The sequence below is a fragment of the Megascapheus bottae genome, chromosome 11, assembly GCF_031878675.1.
Source record: "Megascapheus bottae isolate mThoBot1 chromosome 11, mThoBot2.hap1, whole genome shotgun sequence".
Classification (NCBI taxonomy): domain Eukaryota; kingdom Metazoa; phylum Chordata; class Mammalia; order Rodentia; family Geomyidae; genus Megascapheus; species Megascapheus bottae.
In genome coordinates this window covers 59,589,913-59,611,376 of record NC_143519.1, presented here as the reverse complement: position 1 = coordinate 59,611,376, position 21,464 = coordinate 59,589,913, and the positions used below count along the sequence as shown (strand labels likewise).

Below are 21,464 nucleotides of genomic sequence, written 5' to 3'. Positions count from 1 at the left end.
ACCAAATAAATGAAAGGACAGAGGGAGTAGAGCAGACTTAGAATGCAGAAAATTAGAAGTTCTAAAGCACTGAGTTCCTCTGAAGTGAGTTCCAACTAGCATTAAACTGCATAATATCAATAGCATTGTGCTAAGTTTACTAGGAAAGAAAACGACTTTAATCATGCATAAAAGTTTTCTTTTACAAAAGAAATTAATTTTCCTTTCCAGGGAAAAATGGAAATACCTTTGTTCATTTTGCTAAGTTATGTATTATTTCTATTCCTATGAATTTATTTGTGTTAGGTAAACTGTAGCCAATTTGAATAAAAAACTAAGACTATGAGTTCACATGGCATTTGACTCTATCGTTTAATCCTCTAGCACGGATGGAAAAGATCCAACAGAAGTTGGGACCGAAGAATTGACAAAAAGGTCAGATATCTATATGTAGATAAACATATGTAAATATACATGGTTGTTAAACAGAGTGTTTCTGGGAATTATTTTCAAAATGTTCTCAGTGCAGCTTTTTCTGTAAAATTACTCCTTTTCCATGGTTGTTGAATAAATGAGAAACGAGTCTCACAAAAGTGTTTTGCTATTTTAGTAAGCAGTGAAGCAAAATTCCTAGACAATCCACACCTTGCTGATATATTAGATCCTACTAGAATTAAATTTGTTCCTTTGGTGTTACAGCAGTGACACACAATTCCATGCATTTGTTCTGACCAAATGAATTTTTTCAAGGTGAAGAAATAAAATGTCATACCAAAGAGACTACAAGTTTGTTTCGTTGTGAAAGGGGTAAATAACCTCTTGTACAACTCTTTCCCATATTTTTGCTGGTTATGCCCAGTTCTCTGATGGGTGTGCTCTTTCTCTAGATCCAAAACTTAATTTATGCATAATATTTTCATTGTCCACTTCATGCCACATTTTAAACACTGTGGTTCTAAGGTTGGTGACACTATGAACACTTTATAGACAGCATTTATACTGGTGTAAGAGATGAATCCATGGCATTATGATTTTATTTTACTTCTTACTGCTCACATGTGAATACAGGGATCATGAAAAAATTCACATTTCAAATAAAAGAGTTTGGAGACAGATTGGGTCCACCAGCATGTGGAATGGGGGTATTCTGATACTATGGCTTCTAGTCAGGGCTTCAGGAATATTCTGCTTTCTTGCTTATACCTGAGGCTCTGCTTCTGGAACCACACATACAGTGCAACATTTTACTGGATCCTTGGAGATGGACAATTACAAAAATAAATTTCTACCCTGGATGTTTTCATATTGCTGTCCTCTGATCTTTGCCACCTGTGTAGAGATAATTATACATATGAACCAAAAGCATACACATCCATCGTACATTCTGGTGAAAGCCCAAGTGGAAAGATCATTGATCAAGCAAGCCTAGGCACAAAGATTCACATACCATGAACAGAGAGTATCACAGATAGTGCTCTGAGTTGAGACCTGAGTACTGGAGATAAGGGGTGTTAGGGACAGAAAAGCTAGAGATACAGCTCCATTGGCAGATACTTGTGTGGCATACTCAAGGTCATAATTTCTATACCTAGTAGTGTCAGAAAAAAATGTGTGATTTTTTTCCAACATGGTGCAACCTTATTTTTGTATATGTTTAATATGTCTACAGTGAAGACAATGACTTAACAATGGTTGTTTTTCATTCTAATGAAGACAACAGTAATTGGTGAGTTGATTTTTTTTAGTAATATATCATTCTGGAGGATAATGTGTCTTCAGACTACACAGGACTGCCTGTCCATATCTGCAGGTAATCATGATCTGGTTTGAAACTTATTAGAAAATGATAGAGTAGATCAAAATACACTGGCTCATGGGGTGCTGTGAAGTCAAGTACTAGCATCTCAAATCCTTAGATCACCACAGTGCCTGTCAGCTAGTCACATGAGCCCAGGCAGCTGGGAATCCCTTTCTGAAACAAAAAAGTAATCCCAGCGGTCAATATGGCCCATAAAGGAAGACTATATCCTTCCTTCTATAGATGCCTGCAACCACAATCAATGGTAGCCCTGCTTCTAGACTTCTGTTCCTTGTCCCTATCTTAGCGGCAGGAAAGTCACCAGGGAATAGAGGACACCTAAAATGCTGATATTTAGATGATATCCAAGTCTTGAAATTAGTTGAACTGAAACCAGAAGAGGTTATTCTCCATCAGATCAGGTAGATTTATTGGGTCATAGTATTCTTAACTTTAGGGAAAAGTCTTACCTTTTGCAAGTAGAAGAGTTTAATTTCTCTAAGACGCCTCCAATTGAGTTTCCTAGCTTGCGTGGATACTGAACATAGCTATCCAAGTAGACAAATGTGGAGACTGAGAATTGTGATGTTCACGGAGGTTTCCAGCACTAGAGAACACCATTAACCTAGTTTCTATCTGATCTGAATACAGGGTGTATAGGAGTCTTTCTAACTTTGTTTGTTTGGATAAAACAGAAACTTATCTGGATAAAAGAGAAACATGCCAGGAAAGCAATGTTTCCTGTCCCTGTTGTGTTTAAGACACTGTAAAAACACCCACACAATCTAAAAGAACATTTCATTCAAAATGCTTTGGTATGAGATTTTTCAGATTGGGTGAAGGACAAAAGAATCCTGAAAGAGCAAGAAACAAAGAATTTGGAAAGATCCAGAAACAGGCTGCAGTTGGCAGGGCATAGAGGAACCTTCAACAGCAGGTGAAGCTGGTTCTACAAGTACCCACTCATCATCACTGTTGATGGAACCCTGCCTCACATTTATACGTGTTTCATGTTTATTCTGGTGGATATGGATGAATGTAAGAAGTTAGTCTAGGGACTTAATCAGGAATTTCTTGGTTGCAATGAAGATGTGTCCCTCTAGAGTGTAATTGTACTTAAAAAAGGGGACTATGCATTGGTATTAAGATGATAGGTCCTTCAATATGAATCCATCAGCTTTTCCTTTGCAGAAGTCTAATGTTCAGGTCACTATCACAGGAAAACTCATTTCTAGTTAAAGATGTTAGATATGAATTAGGATGATATAGATGAACATTCAAGGTCAGTTATTACCAGACTCATCAAAGAAATGCAGTGATTGGCTTTTCCAAAGTTATATTTAATAACAGTATCTATGTACTTTTGTCCATATTGATAGCAGACACCTCAATCCCAGTGTACATTGTTCAGAGGCCCAGCTGCAGGTCTCTAGTTTATGGCCCTTGGGTTACAGCGTGAATTCTCTTATGATGTTGAACTTTCAGTGTTAGTGACAGACACTGGGATCAAGAACTTAAATAGTATACAACAGATGTATACTAGGAGAACAAACTGAATCGGGAGGTAATAGAAACCATCACCAAATGCTGTATCCTTTTTGCATCTGAGAAGAAAGGCAGAGGAAGTAAACATTTTCCTATATGCAATAGGTGTTTAATGCATCATAAATTTATACAACTCAGTAAATTGTAAAGTCATGTACAAACTTCCAAGTAATTGATTTACTTGGGCGTAAGGTTCCTGTAGCTATAAGCTTCAGAATCATTTTTATACAATATTTAAGAATTTATATATCAGATCTGATATGTGATCAAATGTATGTTATCACAAGTGTGCATATATACATATGCAGAGATATTTATAAGGAGTGAACACACAAAACACGAGTTAATGATAGCTAAGTGTGTAGAGCACATGATTGGAAGTGGGCAGGATGAAACAAGGGGAGAAAGGAAGAAGACGTTCAAATTTGTAAAACGACCCACTTGAGGGTTTGGAATTGCTGTGTCATTTTAACTGTCATGCTTGTCAGTGATGTGTCAGGGGATGACATCTGTCTTCAGATGAAACTGGGTGGGGGAAGAACAGGTCATGAGCAATATACTTCATCTACCTTGCTCACATTAATAACATATTCCTTCAGAAAATATGAAGTATATTACCTATGGGTCTGTGTTGGAGTCCTTCTTGGACATCTAGGAGGGGGGTAAGATGGCGACGGAGCTCACAAATAATCCTGGGAACACAGACTCTGGAGACCAGACTCCAGACTCTCAGTGCAGTTCGCTAAATACAGATCGAGTGGTGGCCACCACATCACCAAATGGGGACCTCCCTGTGTATGACCATCAGCCAATGGTGTCCTGAGACAGGCCCCACTTGCTAGGAGTACCTGGAACTCCTACTCCAGGCGGGAGGGACCAGGCGCCCTCTGGCTCTGGACTGCTTGCATCACTGAGAGTGTACATGCTGAAGCACAGGTGGCAAGCAGCATGGCTCCTAAACCACTAGCTACAAGTCCCCGCAGGTCTGCAGTAGATTGCAGAAAGAAACAGACGTAGAGGCTAGTGAGCAGCAGAACTATTTGTATGAAAGATCAAGGTCATGTAAGTATCCCTTATAATATACAGCCCTGTCATCATGTGAAGCTAGTGTTTACAATGCCCCTGGGTCTAGCTGTGCCCCTCTGCCAGCTTGTTCTGATCCTAATCTCTAACACACTGAAAAGACATTTACCCTCATACCACACTTTGTATTGTTTTATAACAATGTAGATATTTTTAATGGTGGGTATAAGAAATTGCTATGAGAAGTGGAGAATCTGGAACTTAGCTGTGAGAAAAGAAGAAATTTGGAATGAGAAAACAGGGCCATTAGAAGCTAACAGCACTGCTTTTACTTAGTTGCAAACAATGAGCATAAAAGTTTTGTTGTATGGATATGGCTTTCTTGTATGGAATTTTCCCAGACCAAATATATCCCTTCCCAAACTACTCTCTCTTCTTTCTATGGAAAGGTTGTTGCCAAGTCTCAAAGTGACTGGATTGATATGGTAATAATGTTCATTCTTGGCACCACATACTCTGAAGATTATCCCAACCTGTGAATGGAGGATATTGCAGTATCGTTCAGAGCAAGTAATGACTCCATGGTTACTTTCTCTCCTCTGTCTTCAGTTACTTGGGAAAACTGGAGGTTTTGATTACATGTGATGAAGATCATGGATAGATGACTACTCTGCCTTCTCCTTAGGAAGTTGTGGCCTAGTGTCTTGGTGACTCAATGAGTAATGTGTTCTCTTTACCTTTGGAGATGACCTTGCACCTGTCTTCTTTTCTGACCCAGTGAGCTAGATACACAATTACTTTAGAACGCTTATTGTTAATATTTTATCACCAAGTATATTTCTTTGATAATCTTAAACTGTAATGTTGTGCTGATTGTGCTGATTTGAAATCAAGTGTGAGAAGAATATCTCAGTTATAGGGAAGAAGCATAGTCCACTGTTTTGTGACTTGCAAAATAATTTGACCCAGAATATGAAGTTTAATTATTCATGTGATATCTGACTATATGTATTTTTTGTCCCTATAGCACATCTGCATTTGAATTTTGTTCAGCACACGATGATGACAGTGTGACTGAAAGGTAAGCTATAATCCAAGCCATATAATAGAGTGCTAGACAAATGTATATGTAGAAGTTTATGCACATATTTTATATGAATGTATGTACAGACACATGGACACATAAGTATCCACATTCATAAGGCTGGAGCTGAGCCCTTGTATTTGAAGAAATACAAACAGCATGAAAGGAGCGGTGACGTGTGATGCAGTGCAATTCAGAAAGTGAAAGATTCTGTGTTGGATCACCAGTGCTGCTAGGAAAATGAAAGAAATATGCATCAGGAAGGGTCTGCCTGTCACACTGACTGTGTGGTATGTGGAAATTGGAGGTGATCCTATGTAGAAGCCAGCATGAAAAACAAGTTATTGAGACCCTTATCTCAAGCAGTGAGCCTGTCCTAGGAGCTCACAGCTGTATTCCCTTCTCCCAGGAGCACAGATAACCAGGTGATGATCTGAGGCCACTTCCAGACCTAGACAGAAGGAAGACCTTCCTGGAAAGACATCTACAGCACCAAATGACTTAGGCCATTACTCAGGTGGTTGAGTGTTTGCCTAGCAGGCAAACAGAATGCCCTGTCATCACACTCCAGTGTGACAAAAAGGGGAAGCATTCAGTAACTTTCCAACAAGCTCCTACTGGGCTCTGTAAAACATTAGGTGTGACTCCTTCTGTGCTAATACACCACTGACTCTGTACCCACCTCCAAAACTCCCCACCTTGTGACTACTATTCTACCTCACACTTCTTGACCATCATGTTGAGCTGTCACATTAAAGTTAGTATGTTTTTCAATATCATCACTTTGTTTTCATTTGCTTCAAGACACTTTAAATTTCTTTCTTGGTTTATCAGTCCCCCGATCATTCAAGTGTGTATCACTTAAGTTTCATGCGTTGTTTTGTCCTCTATCTTTTTGTATCTCTATTGCTTTGTAAAAATAAGATACATTGGTATATCCAATTTTTGTTTCAGTTTCTTCTAACCTGGTTATTAGCTTAACATGTGATTTTCTGGTAGAATGTATATTCTTCAGTTAGAAAATGAAATGTTTTGAAGTGTCTTCTAGACAAATTTGAAATGTGGTAAACTTTGATGTTTTGTGATTGACATTTTTGTCTGAATGATCCTTCCTTTCTAGCAATGGATATGAATGCATGTAATATACTCTTCAAGTATATGTCTCCTTGTAGGTCTCACGATGTTGGTTTTATAGAAAAGCATTTTCCTGTACTATATACCTATATCTTTACAATAACTATTCCTGGTTGTTTATTTGATGTATTTGCCATAATTTCCTGCTCTTCTTGACATCTTTTTCCAGTGATTGCTGTAGTCTGGGATTTTTTTACATATCAAGAACTGCTTGTTATTACTTTCATTTGATTTTTTCTAGACATACACTCTTCCTTTCCATCCTCACTCTTAAAAATGGGTATTCAGCAGCCAGCATATCATTGGGGCAGGGGTTTTCAAACTTACTCTACTACCATTGGCACTTTCATTGGATACAATAATGCATATTCCCCTAAGTTTCTGATTGATCAGAAGAGACATATTGCTCCCATTCTCATTTATTTCTGTCATATATCCTTGTTTCATTGCTTCTTTGTTATTTGGTGGCTGCCAACCCAGAGAAGGATTGATTCTCTTCTTCTTTGTGTATTGGCCTAAAATTGTAACCTGTATGACTGGCAGTAAGTTGACTTAGTGAGTGTCAGTAAAGATATGATTAAAATACTTGATTATCATCAAAGTACATATTTATTTCAGCTTGAAATAAATGCTTTTGGGCGGTCTGTGGTAATATTAACAATCTATTGTTAAGTGAAGGATAGTTATACAATCAGTAAATGTTAATATATCATTTTTATTATAATCAAAATGATGACCTAGTTTCATCTATCTTCTGATTTTATCTATCATTATGTATGGTATCCTATGAGGTAGCAATTTGCTATGAGTAGTGAAAATTGATCATTTGTATAAAGTAGATTGTTCTTTGACTGAACATGTATGCTAAAGTTATGTGTCATGCCTGCCTATGTATTCCAATACACTTCTATCCTGAAAATTGGCTGTAGGACATAATGTGTGATCTAGGATGGAAATGTGAGTTAATATCTTTGAAGGCTCTCAATGATCTGATGATATTTACATATATACATATCTATGCGTATTCCTAATGTCAGAATGAAGGCAAGAAATGTGTGCATACACAAACAGATGTCAACATGTTAAACAAGAAGTAGCAGAGCAATATGGTATAGGCATGAGATCCCAGCTGTGAGACATAGGTAGGAATACTATAGTCTGCTGTCATACCTAAGCAGTGAAGGAAACTCTATGGGAAATGTATGAGAGGTAAGAGATTTTGCCCCCAAAATGAAGAACTGTCATCTGATACTACAACTGAACTTCCTGAAAGAAACAAAAATGAAGGGTAGGGTCTAAATATACATACACTCTCACCTATGTGTATCTATGCATATTTGCATGTTGGTAAGTCCAGACACACGTGAATGGGTAGTTACAGAAAAGAAAGTGGTAGAGATTAGAGAATTTAATTTTAAGTATTGATGACACTGCAGAGCCTTTGATATTTTTCTAAGATCCTTGGGCTCTAGTATCAGTAGATACCTTTCTAAAATCTTAGGTATTTCCAAGAAGAAATACCATGAATTCTTCTTGTTCCTAATCTATTGTAGTGGCCAAAACCAATTCAGTGTTATGCTATAAGACTCAGCAGGTTAAGAAATTTCTCTCCGGTGACTCCATTTTGTCTAGCTAGAGGATAAAGCAAGTTACAGGGGTTCTGTCTTGTCTGTCTGACTGACTGTCTCTGTTTCTCTCTCTCTGTCTATTCTCTGTGTCTCTGTGTGTCTCTCCCTGTCTCTCTCTATGTCTCAATGACTGAGAAAAGGTTGGTCATTAGGGTTTTTTAAATTTGATGTGTATGTTCCAGAAATGCCTTACTGTTAAGGTGTGTTTTCAGCCCCAAACAAAAATTTGCCTAATTATGTGCTGGATGTCTATCTCAAGAGATGATGATGAAAAGACCAGAGAATCTTTTCATGCCCATGATCATCCCTGATATGTCTCATTTCATTGCTGTGGGAAGGAGACTGGCTAAAATAGAATGACTTGCCTAGGATTTCACATGTTCTGGGGAAAACAGACAGCTGAAGACAGCTCCCTCATACCATTTGTGATATTTTTAGTGGATGAGAAGTCTTTTACCATCAAGTGATGGTTGGAATTTTATGTGAAAGGTAATACCCAAAGCATGTCTGTGTGTTTGTTTGCACATATATTTTGTAGATTAAGGTAAATAACTCATGAACTACAAATCCTTTTATGAATCAGAGTGGCTGAACAGACAGAGGACAGTAGTGCTAGCAAGGAGGGGAGAGAGGAAGCAGAAATGTAGATGGTTGATCAGCTCCATTTTCTTCATAGCAAGGGATATGGAACATAAGGAAACCCACAAAATCACTGCAAAAAGTGGTTTAGGGTCATGTGAAAAAAACTCCTTTTACACCTTGCAAAAATCTTTGTGTATCACATTTCATTGGAGAGAGAGGCCTCATTTCTAGGAAAACACAGGAAATAACCCCTAGCATATAAAGAGTATTTAGACTTAGTATTCAGCTAGTTATAGCTGTTTGGAGAGAAAAAGTAGTTTTAGGAATTTCCATTGTATTTGACTGCGCACAACTTAATGGTTCATGTTGGTAATGAAGAGCAGAACACTCAGAGATCTACAGAGGACAGCCATAAGAGGTCAGATACCCAAATACAGTCAGACTTGTGGAGGAAGCTGTACCGAGATGAAGGAACATGTTAGTGGGAACCATTTGGAAGGTCAGGGAAGTGCAATTTTGTCTGTGCCATTCCATCATTTTGCAAATTGGGTGAAGGACTGAGACTCCAGTAAGGAGAGGGAGTTCTCACTGTCCTGGTGAGCAGTGAAGAGTTCTCTGCTTCTGGCCTGCCACCCATTGGTGCAATGTGAGAGTAAGTCAGTAAAGACATCCAGGATTACTGAAAGTGAGGAGGGAATAGAAGGAACAGAGGAAGCAGAATATTAGGTATGACCTCAGGGTTGAGTTCTCTTGAACAACATCATATTGAAAGTCATACAAGATTGCATTAGGTCCAGTGTTAGGCTACTGGGAAAAATTCTTCTACCTTGGATTAAGACAGTCCATATTTAATTTCCTGAAGAGATTCAACTGCATTTCTGTGGTAAAATGAAAATACTGCTTTTCATTTGGTTCTGGTCTCTTAGTTCACACCAGAGTACTCGAGCACAGTGCTAGATGGAACAAAAGAGTTGGAGATGGAGCTGCAGCTCAAGTGGCAAACATGATCCTAGCATGAACACAGACATGGTTTAAGTTCCCAGCCTCGTAGAAAAGTTTGATTTCTGCAGTATGTTCCAAATGAGTTTTCTGTGTCTTATTTTATTTTATTGTTTAGAGATGACACAACGTTAACTGCAATTGCAGTTTGTGACTCAAGAATTAACATTTGGTAAGTTGTGTTATCTGTCATCTGAGTGTAAATTCATTTGTAGTGTGAGTTTACTGTACAATCTATGTGACAGCTTATCAGTATCCTCATGTAATAGTTATTTTTGTACTGAAACTAAGTAGAAATTGATAGAGTCAATTAGTACATACTTGGTCATGGTCTGCCATGAAGTGAAATTAGCAATCATATCCTTATTTACCTCTTATCAGTGCCTACGTGCAACTTGCACTGAGCTAATAGAGATACGAATCCCAGTCAGGAACAATTAGGTTGTCTCAGTGGTTCTGAGGTGAAAAGAGTTGTTGGGCCTCTTTCCTTCTCCAGAAATCTGTTTCTTAGACAGGCCCACTGTCAGTTCTGATGAGAGTCCAATTTCTCGGCTGTTGTTCCTTGTATTTTGTTGATAAGCAGTTAAAAAAAGAGCCAAGTTAGTGAAAATAAGAAGGGAGTAGAGCAGACTTAGACAGCTGAAAATCAGATTGCATAAAGGATTGAGTTTCTCTGTAGTGAGTTGCATGTACAATTAAACTACATGATACCAATAAACATTTTGTTAATTTTAAGAAAGAAAATTTCTTTACTTGTGCATAGAAACTTTCTTTTGAAGAGATAACAGTGTAAATTCCCAAAGAAATTAATTTCCTTTCTAGGGAAATGTGCAGACAGATTTCTAATGTTCAGGGAAAATTTTCCAACAAAGGAAAAGACATTAACTAAGTTTCTATATCATCTCGATATTGTGTGCCTGGGAATCTTTCTAACTTTGTTTGGAAAAACAGAAATATATAAAAGATACGTTTCATGTCCCTGTTGTGATTGAGATACTGCAAAAACACTAGCACAATCTAAAGGGCATTTCACAATCCTTGGACACACACTACCAAATCCCCACTGTTGACTACACTTCTGTCTTACACATCTGGAATATCAACTTGAGCTACCACATAAAAATTAGTGTGTTTTGCAATAGAATCATTTATTTTTCTATTTGCTTGAAGTATTTTTACTTTCTTTCTTGGTTTATCAGACCTCTGATTGATCAAGTACTTATCAATTTACTTTCATATCTTATCAAAATCCCTAAAGTCTTTGGGGTATTTGTAGCTCTGTCTTTATAAAAATAAAAGATACATAGAGCCTGTATCCTAGCTACTGAAGTGTCTGAGAACTGTGTATCGTGGATCAGACACAGCCCTGGCACTAAAGACCTAGAGATTCCTACCTCCCATTAACAACCAAAAAAAACCCGAAGCGGTGCTGGGGCTCAAGAAGTAGAATGGTAGCTCTGAGCTGAAGAGCTCAGGGACAATGCCCAGGCTCAGAGTTCAAGCCCCTTGAATATCAACCAAGTGATACAATCCTTTTTGGACGAAGCAGTGGAGATCTAATTAGTAATATCGGTGGGAAACTCTGGAATTCTTATCCAGTTAACTTCCTGAAAGCCAGAAGTATGGCTCAAGTGGTAGAGTACCTTCTTAACAGAGAAAGCTAAGGGAGAGCACCCACGCCCTAAGAGGAAGCCCAATATTACCTGCACATAAACACAGTAAAAAAGAGAAAGAAGGAAGTCCACCTCCCTATCAGAGACAGTCACAGGCCTGATATGAATGGATGGAAAGAGATATTCCAATATGGCACCCAAAAGGAAGCAAATGTAAATGTACTCCTATCTGGCAAAGAAAACTTGAAAGTATTACAACATGAAAGTCATTTCATTTTGCTAAAGACACTGCAATGATTAACAACAAAAAGGCAACTAATCCTCAATGCACCCAATTTGACACAACAGACATCGCTGAACATAAATGAGTAGATGGATCCCAACCATGTTAGATCCTTTCCAAAGAATCCGCAAGAAACCAGATTCAACTGAAGGCCAAGAGCCAAAGACAGCACATATCTGCAGAATATTCCACACAACATTCTCAGAATAAATATCATCCCAGCAACCCTCAAGCTTTCTACAAAGGAAATTAATATTTAGAGCATAGAGGCAGCATTATTCTCTTTTTCCCTTTCCCTTCCTCTAATATTCCTCTACAGTAAATATTCAAAGAGGTTTCTTGGCAGAGTATAAAGGAAGTCTTAACAATCACATATAAGAAAAGACAATGCGGGCCGGGAGTTTGGCCTAGTGGTTAAAGTGCTTGCCTAGCATGCATGAAGACCCGGGTTTGATTCCTTGGTACCCCAAATACATAGCAAAAAGCCAGAAGTGGTGCTGAGGCTCAAGTGGTAGAGCTCTAGCCTTGAGAAAGTCTAAGGACAGTGCTCAAGCCCTGAGCTCAAGCCCAGGACTGGCAAAAAAAAAAAGACAATGTTACTGTTTGCTATCATAATATGATGGAATTCAATTGGAAATAGACAAAAGATAAAAGACAGAAAATATTGAAATACATAGAAATGGAACAAAATGCTTTGAATGGTTAATTGATTATTGAAGAAAGAAAGGATGGATATGTATTCAAGTCTATAATAACCATTAGAGAGTCTGACTATGACATTTGGTTTCATCCTATAGGGACACCTCATCCTATACCACAACCAAACTTGACGAAACAAACAATAATGAAGGGTAAGGTCTAAATATATATATATACTCTCATCTATGTGCATCTATGCATAATAAAATGTATGTAAGTACAGTCATACATAAAAGGATAGTCACTGAAAAGAAAGTGATTAGGATTATTGAACTTTATTTTAGGTATTGATGACACTGCAGGGCCTTTGATATTTTTCTAAGATTTTTGGGCTGTAATATCAGTAGATAACGTTCTAAAATCTTAGGTGTTTCCAAGAAGACATGTCAAGAGTTATTGTTCCTAATCTATTGTTGTGTTCAAAGGCAATTTAGTGTTTTGTTGTAGTTATCCTCTGATAACTAGAGGATAAAACAAGTTACAGTTGCGAGCTCTCTCTCTCTCTCTCTCTCTCTCTCTCTCTCTCTCTCTCTCTCTCTATATATATATATATATATATATATATATATATATATATATATATATCTCCTTGTCTCTTTGTCTCGATGAATGAGAAAAGGCTTATTATTAGGGGATTTTTAATTTGATGTGTATTTTCCTAAAATGCCTTACTGCTAAGGTGCGTTTTCTGCCCCAAACAAAAATTTGCCTAATTATGTGCTGGATGTCTATCTCAAGAGATGATGATGATGATAAAAAGACCAGCGAATCTGCTCATGCCCATGGTCATCCCTGATGTGTCTTATTTCATTGCTGTGGGAAGGAGACTGTCTGATATAGAATGACTTGCCTAGGATTTCAGTTGTTCATGGGAGAAGTGGCAGCTGAAGACACCTCCCTCATACCATTTGTGATTAATTTAGTGAAAGAGAAGTTTTTTATCATCAAGTTAGGGTTGAAATATTATGTGAAAAGCAAATATTACTAAACAGCCAAAGCATGTCTGTGTTTTTGTTTCCACATATATTCTGTAGGTTAAGGTGAATAAGTCATGAACTAGAAATCCTTTTATGAATTAGAGAGGCTGGAGAGACAGAGGACAGTAGTGCCAGCAAGGAGGGGAGAGAGGAAGCAGAAATGTAGATGGTTGATCAGCTCAATTTCCTTCATAGCAAGGGAAACAGAACATCAGGAAACCCACGAAAACAGTGTAAACAGTGCTTTAGGGTCATAGGAAAAGAACTCCTTGTGAATCTTGCATAGGTTTTTATTTAGCACAGGTAATCATTTCATTGGAGAGAGAGGCCTCATTTCTAGAAAAGCACAGGAAATACCCCCTTACATATATAGTATATGTAGAGTTCGTTTTCCGGGTATTATAGCAATTTGGGAAGAAAAAGTCTCTTTAGAAACTTCCATAGTATTTGACTGTGCATAATTTAATGGTTTATGTTGATAATGAGGAGCAGAACATACATAGATTGACAGAGGACAGCCATATGTGTCAGATACCCAAGTATAGACAGAGTAGTGTAGAAAGCTGTAGAGAGAATAAGCACCGTATTTGTGGGAACAATTTAGAAGGCCAGGGAAGTGTAATTTTGTCTGTGCCATTCTGTCTTTTTTGCAAATTGAGTGAAGGATTGAGACTCCAGTATGGACAGGGAGTTCTCCTTGTCCTGCTGAGCAGTGTAGAGTTCTCTGCTTCTGGCCTGCCACCCATTGGTCCAATCTGAGAGTAAGTCAGTAAAGACATCTAGGATTACTGAAAGTAAGGAGGGAATGAAGGAACAGAGGAAGCAGAGTATTAGCTATGACCTCAGGTTGAGTTCCCTGAAAGAGTATTTTATTGAAATTCATACAAGATGTCAAGAGGTACTGTGGTAGGGGTACTGGGAAAAATTCTTCTACCTTGCATGCAACTGTTCCATATTTAATTTCCTGAACAGATTCAACTGTATTTCTGTGGTAAAATGAAAATACTACTTTTCATTTGGTTCTGGTCTGTTAGTTCACACTGGAGTACCAGAGCAAAGAGCTAGAGGGAACAGAGGAGCTGGAGATGGAGCTGTAGCTCAAATGGCAAACATGATCCTACATGAACAGAGTCATGGTTTTAGTATCCAGCCTTGTCGAAAAGTTTCATTTCCTCTGTATGTTCCAAATCAATTGTTTGTGTCTTATTTTATTTTTTAGAGATAACACAATGTTAACTGCAATTGCAGTTTGTGACCCAACCATTAACATTTGGTAAGTTGTATTATCTCTCATCTGAGTGTAAATTCATTTGTAGTGTGAATTTATTACACAATCTATATGACAGCTTCTTAGTGTCCTCCTGTAATCATTTTGTTTGTATTGAAACTAAAAGAAAACGATAGAGTCAGTTAGCACATACTTGGTCATGGTCTGCTGTGAAGTGAAAAGTAGCAAGCATATCTTTATTTACTATTATCAGGGCCTCCATGCCACTTGCACTGAGCCAATGGAGGTAAGAATCCCAATGAGGAGCAATGAGGTAGTCTCAGTGTTTCTGAGGTGAAAAGAGCCGGTGGGTCTCTTTCATACTTCAGAAATGTGATATTTGGACTCTCAGTTCTGATGACAGTCCAGCTTTTGGACTCTCTTTTGGTGAGAAGCAGTTAAGAAAACAGCAAGTTAATGTAAGTAAGGAGGGGGTAGAGCAGACTTGGAAAGTTGAAAATCAGATTGCATAAAGGATTGAGTTCCTCTGTAGTGAGTTGTATGTACAATGAAAGTACATGATACCAATAAACATTGTGTTAGGTTTACTAAGAAAGGAAATTTCTTTACTTGTGCACTAAAGCTTTCTTTTGAAGAGATAAAAATGTAAGTTTCCACAGAAATTAATTTCCTTTCTGGGTAATAGTAGAATTCCTCTGTTTATTTAGCTAAGTATGGAAAAATTTAAATTCTACCAATTCACTAGTGTTTGGGTAACTTGCTACCTTGAGTAAGACTATGAATGTACATGGTATTTGACTGTATATAATTTAATTCTCTAGCTTGGATAAAAATGATTCAACAGAATTTGGGACAGAAGAATTCAAGCAAAGGTCAGATATCTATCAATAGAAAAACGTACATAAATATATATGTTATGAAACAGACTGATCATTTCTGGGTAGTTTCCAAATACTTTCAGTGTACCTTCTGTCTGTCATATTACTCCTTTTCATTTTGATGAGTAAATGAGAAAGGAGGTGCACAAAGTGTTTTGCTATTTTAGGGAGCAGTGCAGGAAAACCCCCCAAACCCTGCACATTGCCAATGTATGACAACCTACTACAATTGGTTATGTTCCTTTTTTCTGACGGCAATGACATACAATTCTATGTATTTATTTCCTGCCATAACAATTTCTTCACAGGTGAAGAAATACAAGTGTCAGTTCAAAGTGGCTATACAACTTTGTTTGATCTTTTCCGTAGTTTTTTGGCTATGTCTGATTCTTTGATGGGTATTCCCTTTCCCTAGGTCTGGACCTTAATTTTTACATATACCTTTCATTGTGCACTTAATGCCAACTTTTAAAAACTGTGGTTCTAAGTTTTGTGTAACTATAAACACTGTCTCTGTACCATTTATATTGGATAATCAGATGACTCGGTGACATTATGACAAGGTCCTTACTACTCACATCTGTGAATACATGGTTCATGAATAAATGTACATTTTCAATGAAAGAGCTACGAGACAGAGAGTTAGAGAGAGAGACTCCATACATATGTGGCTGAAGGACGGTACTGTGATATCCCTTCAAGTCAGGGCTCCAGGAATGTTTTCCTTTCTTGCTTATCACTGAGGCTCTGCTTCTTGATACACACGTGCAGCACACCTTTTTGCTGATTCATTGGATATGGCCTACCACAGAAAGGATTTTCTACCCTGGATGGCGTCATCTTGCCATCCTCTGGTGGTCTTCCCCCCACATCCACCAAACCCCTGGAAAACAGAATCACATCTATGAACAAAAGGCTTGCACATCCATCTCGAGTTCTGGTGAAAGACTAAGTGAAAGTGTCATTAAACAGGCAAGCCTAGGCATGAAGGCTCACCAGGCCATGACTAAAGGTGTAGCAAGGACAGGGCTCTGAGTTGAGACTTCAGTACTGGATGAAGGTTTGGCAGAGACAGAAGAGCGAGAGACATAGTACATTTGAAAGACGACCTGTGTAGCACACACAAGGCCATAGTTTTCTAACCGAGAAGTGTCAGAAAAATGCATCACTTCTTCCTACATTGCCCCACTTAATTTCTGTATGTTTCAATATATCCACAGTGAGGACAGCAGCTTAACCAAAGTTGTTGTTCATTCAGATGAAGACATCAAGAGGGGGTGAGTTGACTAATTTTAAATTTTATTTTATTTTTGATTGTTGGGGTAATGCATAGAGGGGTTACCATTACATCTGCCAGATAGTAGATGCATTACTTCTCACACAATGATACCCCTTCTCATGTTATTGTGCCCATGTGCCTTCCTCCTCCCAATCATCTTGTTTTTTCTACTTCCTTTTTCTATTTCAAACAAGGAAATAAACGTATATACTGTGTGCCAGGTTACAAAGCCAGATACAGTAACAATATGAGATTAAGCATAAGGGGAAAAAAAGAGAAGAGAAATAACATAGTACATTAAGAACAGCAATCACACAAGATAAAGCTCTTGTTTCATATCCTAGAGTTCCTTTCATTTAGTGTGAGTTGAGTTTTTGGTCATCTAAATGATAAACCATTTTGGACAATGATGAATTTTCACAGTACACCGGACCACCTATCCATATCGCATGGAATCATGATATGTTTTGAAACGAAGGAGAAATGATAGAGCAGATCATAAGACAGTGGCTCACGGAGTGCTGTGAAGTCAAGAACTAGCACCCAGAATCCTGAGATTATCACAGAGCCTATGAGCTACTCACCAGAAGCCCAGGGACCTGGCAATCCCTTTCTGAAACCTAAAGGTAGTCCCAGGTGTCTGAAGAGCACAAGAGGAAGAAGCACATTCACACTGAATGGGAGTCCTGCTTTTAGACTGTTCTTCCTTGTCCCTAACTGAGGGGCAGGAAATAGAGCTGGGAGTGGAAGGCAAGTGGCATGCGGAAATTAGATATAACTCTTGAGTCCCTTTGAATTGAGTTGGGTGCAAATAGATGAGGCTGTTATCCACCAGGTTAGGAAGATTTATTTGTTTATAGTGTTATTAAACCTTGGATAAAAATCATCTTTTGCAGGTGTAAAAGTTTAATTTCTGCAAAAAGCCTCACTTCAGTTTCTTTGCATGTGTGGATACTGAAGATACCTAATAAGTAGAGAAATGTGGAGACAGATTTCTGATGTTCAGGGAGAGTTTCCCAGCACTAGAAAATGACATCAACTAAGTTTCTACCTCATCTCGATATTGTATGCCTGGGAATCTTTCTAATTTTATTTGGACAAAACAGAAATATATTAAGATATGTTTCATGTCCCCATTGTGATTGAGATCCTGCAAAAACACCAGCACAATCTAAAGGGCATTTCACAATCCTTGGACACACACTACCAAATCCCCACCATTGACTACTCTTCTGTCTTACACATCTAGAACATCAACTTGAGCTTCCACATGAAAATTAGTGCGTTTTGCAATAGAATCATTTATTTTTCTATTTGCTTGAAGTAATTTTTACTTTCTTTCTTGGTTTATCAGACCTCTGATCGATCAAGTACTTATCAATTTACTTTCATGTCTTATCAAAATCCCTAAAGTCTTTGGGATATTTGTAGCTCTGTCTTTATAAAAATAAAAGATACATAGAGCCTATAATCCTAGCTACTGAGGAGGCTGAGAACTGTGGATCTGGTTCAGAGTCAGCCCTGGCACTAAAGACCTTGAGACTCCTACCTCCCATTAAGTACCAGAAAAAAACAGAAGCGGTGCTGGGGCTCAAGAAGTAGAGTGGTAGCTCTGAGCTGAAGAGCTCGGGGACAATACCCAGGCTCAGAGTTCAAGCCCCTTGAATGAAAAATATCAGATATACTTTTGATTTCATTTTTTCAGCTTCTTGAGATCTGGTTATTAGCATATGATCTTCTGATAGAATATATATTCTTCAGCTAGAGGAACAGGTGATGAAGAGAGTTTTTTCTAGTCAGTATGTCAGCTGCACTTCACAAGATGGTACAAATGCAGTCAACCAAAGGATAGAATCCTTTCTGGAACAAAGAGGTGGAGGTCTAAATAGTAATATCGGTAGGAAACTCTATGAGATTCTTATCCAGTTAACTTCCTGAAAGCCAGAAGTATGGCTCAAGTGGTAGAGTACCCGTCTTAATAGAGAAAGCTAAGGGAGATCACCCAGGCCCTAAGAGGAAGCCCAATAGTACCTGCACATAAACACAGTAAGAAAGAGAAAGAAGGAAGTCCACCTCTCTAGCAGAGAAAGTCACAGGCTTGTTGTGAATGGATGGAAAGAGATATTCCAAGAATGGCACCCAAAAGGAAGCAAATATAAATGTATTTGTATCTGGCAAAGAAAACTTGAAAGTATTACAACATGAAAGTCATTTCATTTGGCTAAAGGCACTGCAATTATTAACAACAAAATCCTACTAAGACTCAATGCACCCAATTTGGCGCAACAGACAGTGCTGAACATAAATGAGTAGATGGATCCCAACCATGTTGGATCCTTTCCAAAGAATCCGCAAGAAACCAGATTCAACTGAAGGCCAAGAGCCAAAGGCAGCACATATCTGCAGAATATTCTACACAACAGTCCCAGAATATGTATCATCCCAGCAACCCCCAAGCTTTCTCCAAAGGAAATAATATTTAGAGCCTAGAGGCAGCATTATTCTTTTTCCCTTTCCCTTTCTCTAATACTCCTCTACAGTAATTATTCAAAGAGATTTCTTGGCAGAAATCTTAACAATTGCATATAAGAAAAGTCAATGTACTCTTTCCTATCATACTATGGTGGGATTCAACTGGAAATAGCAAGATAAACTGCAGAAAATATTGAAATAGATAGAAATCGAACCAAACACTGTGAATGGTTAATGGGTTATTAAAGAAAGAAAGAAGGGATTTGTAATCAAGTCTACAAAATCCATTAGAGAGTCTGACTATGACATTTGGTTTCATTCTATAGGGACACCTCAACTTATACCACAACCAAACCTGACGAAACAAACAACAATGAAGAGTAAGGTCTAATTATACATATACCTCATCTATGTGCATCTATGCATAATTAAATGTATATAAGTACAGTCACACATGAAAGGATAGTCATTGAAATGAAAGTGATTAGGATTACAGAACTTTATTTTAGGTATTGATGACACTGCAGGGCCTTTGTTATTTTTCTAAGATTCTTGGGCTGTAATATCTCTAGATCACTTTCTAAAATCTTAGGTGTTTTCAAGAAGAAATATCAAGAATTCTTCTTGTTCCTAATTTAGTGTGGTGGCCAAAAGAAATTTAGTGTTTTGTTGTAAGATTCAGCAGGTTAAACGTTCTGGTGACTCCGTTGTTTCTAGTTAGAGGATAAGACAAGTTAAAGGTGGTGGTCTGTCTGTCTGTCTGTCTGTCTGTGTGTCTGTCTGTGTGTGTGTCTGTTTGTCTCGCTCTCTCTCTCTCTCTCTTTCTCACACACTGTCTCTCTCTGTCTGTCTGTCTCTCTCTGTCTCTCTGTCTCTCTGTCTGTCTATCTGTCTGTCTGTCTCTCTCTCCCTCTCTCTCTCCCTCTCTCTCTCTCTCTCTCCCTCTCTCTCTGTCTCTCTGTCTCTGTCTCTGTCTCTCTCAATGAATGAGTAAAGGCTGATCATTAGGGGCTTTTTAATTTGTTATGTATTTTCCTAAAATGCTTTACTGATAAGGTGCGTTTTTGGCCCCAATCAAAAATTTGCCTAATTATGTGCTGGATATCTATCTCAAGAGATGATGATGATGATGAAAAGACCAGCGAATCTGTTCATGCCCATGTTCATCTTGATGTGTCTCATTTCATTGCTGTGAGAAGGAGGCTGGCTAAAATAGAATGACTTACCTAGGTTTTCAGATGTTCATGGGAGACGTGACAGCTGAAGACAGCTCCCTCATAGCATTTGTGATTTATTTAGTGAATGAGAAGTCTTTTACCATCAAGTAAGGGTTGGAATTTTATATGAAAGGCAAATATTACTAAATAGCTAAAGTATGTCTGTGTGTTAGTTTCCACATATATTCTGTAGTTTAAGGTGAATAACTCATGAAGTACCAATCCTATTATGAATCAGAGAGGCTGGACAGACAGAGGAAGCAAGGAGGGGAGAGAGGAAGCCGAAATGTAGATGAATGATCAGCTCAATTTCCTTCATAGCAAGGGAAACGGAACATCAGGAAACTCACGAAAACAGTGTAAACAGTGCTTTAGGGTCATAGGAAAAGAACTCCTTGTGAATCTTGCATAAGTTTTTATTTAGCACAGGTAGTCATTTCATTGGAGACAGAGGCCTCATTTCTAGGAAATACCCCTTTACATATATAGTATATGTAGAGTTCATTTTCTGGGTATTATAGCAATTTGAGAAGAAGAGTCTCTTTAGGAACTTCCATAGTATTTGACTGTGCATAAATTAATGGTTCATGTTGATAATGAGGAGCAGAATACACATAGATTAACAGATGAGAGCCATTTGTTGTCAGATACTCAAATGTAGACAGACTTGTGTAGAAAGCTGTACAGAGACTAAGTACCATGTTTGTGGGAACCCCTTGGAAGGTCAAGGAAGTGAAATTTTTCTGTGCCATTCCGTGTTTTCACAAATTGGGTAAAGAATTGAGGCTCCTGTAAGGAGAGGGAATTCTCAATGTCCTGGTGAACAATGAAGTGTTCTCTGTTTCTGGCCTGCCTCCCCTTGGTCCAATCTGAGAGTAAGTCAGTAAAAACATCTAGGATTACTGAAAGTAAGGAGGGAATAGAAGGAACAGAGGAAGCAGAATATTAGCTATGATCTCAGGTTGAGTTCCCTTGAAGTGTATTGTATTGAAATTCATACAAGATGTCAAGAGGTACTGTGGTAGGGGTACTGGGAAAAATTCTCT

General features: G+C 38.1%; 1 long non-coding RNA gene across 1 annotated transcript; it reads left to right on the top strand.

The window, feature by feature from the left end:
- The first annotated feature begins 5,254 nt into the window (after positions 1-5,254).
- Positions 5,255-12,519, top strand: LOC150057205 (uncharacterized). The gene is made up of 3 exons (XR_016537063.1): positions 5,255-5,426; positions 5,839-5,946; positions 12,466-12,519. It is a non-coding gene; the product is annotated as an uncharacterized LOC150057205 (long non-coding RNA).
- Positions 12,520-21,464: the final 8,945 nt, after the last annotated feature.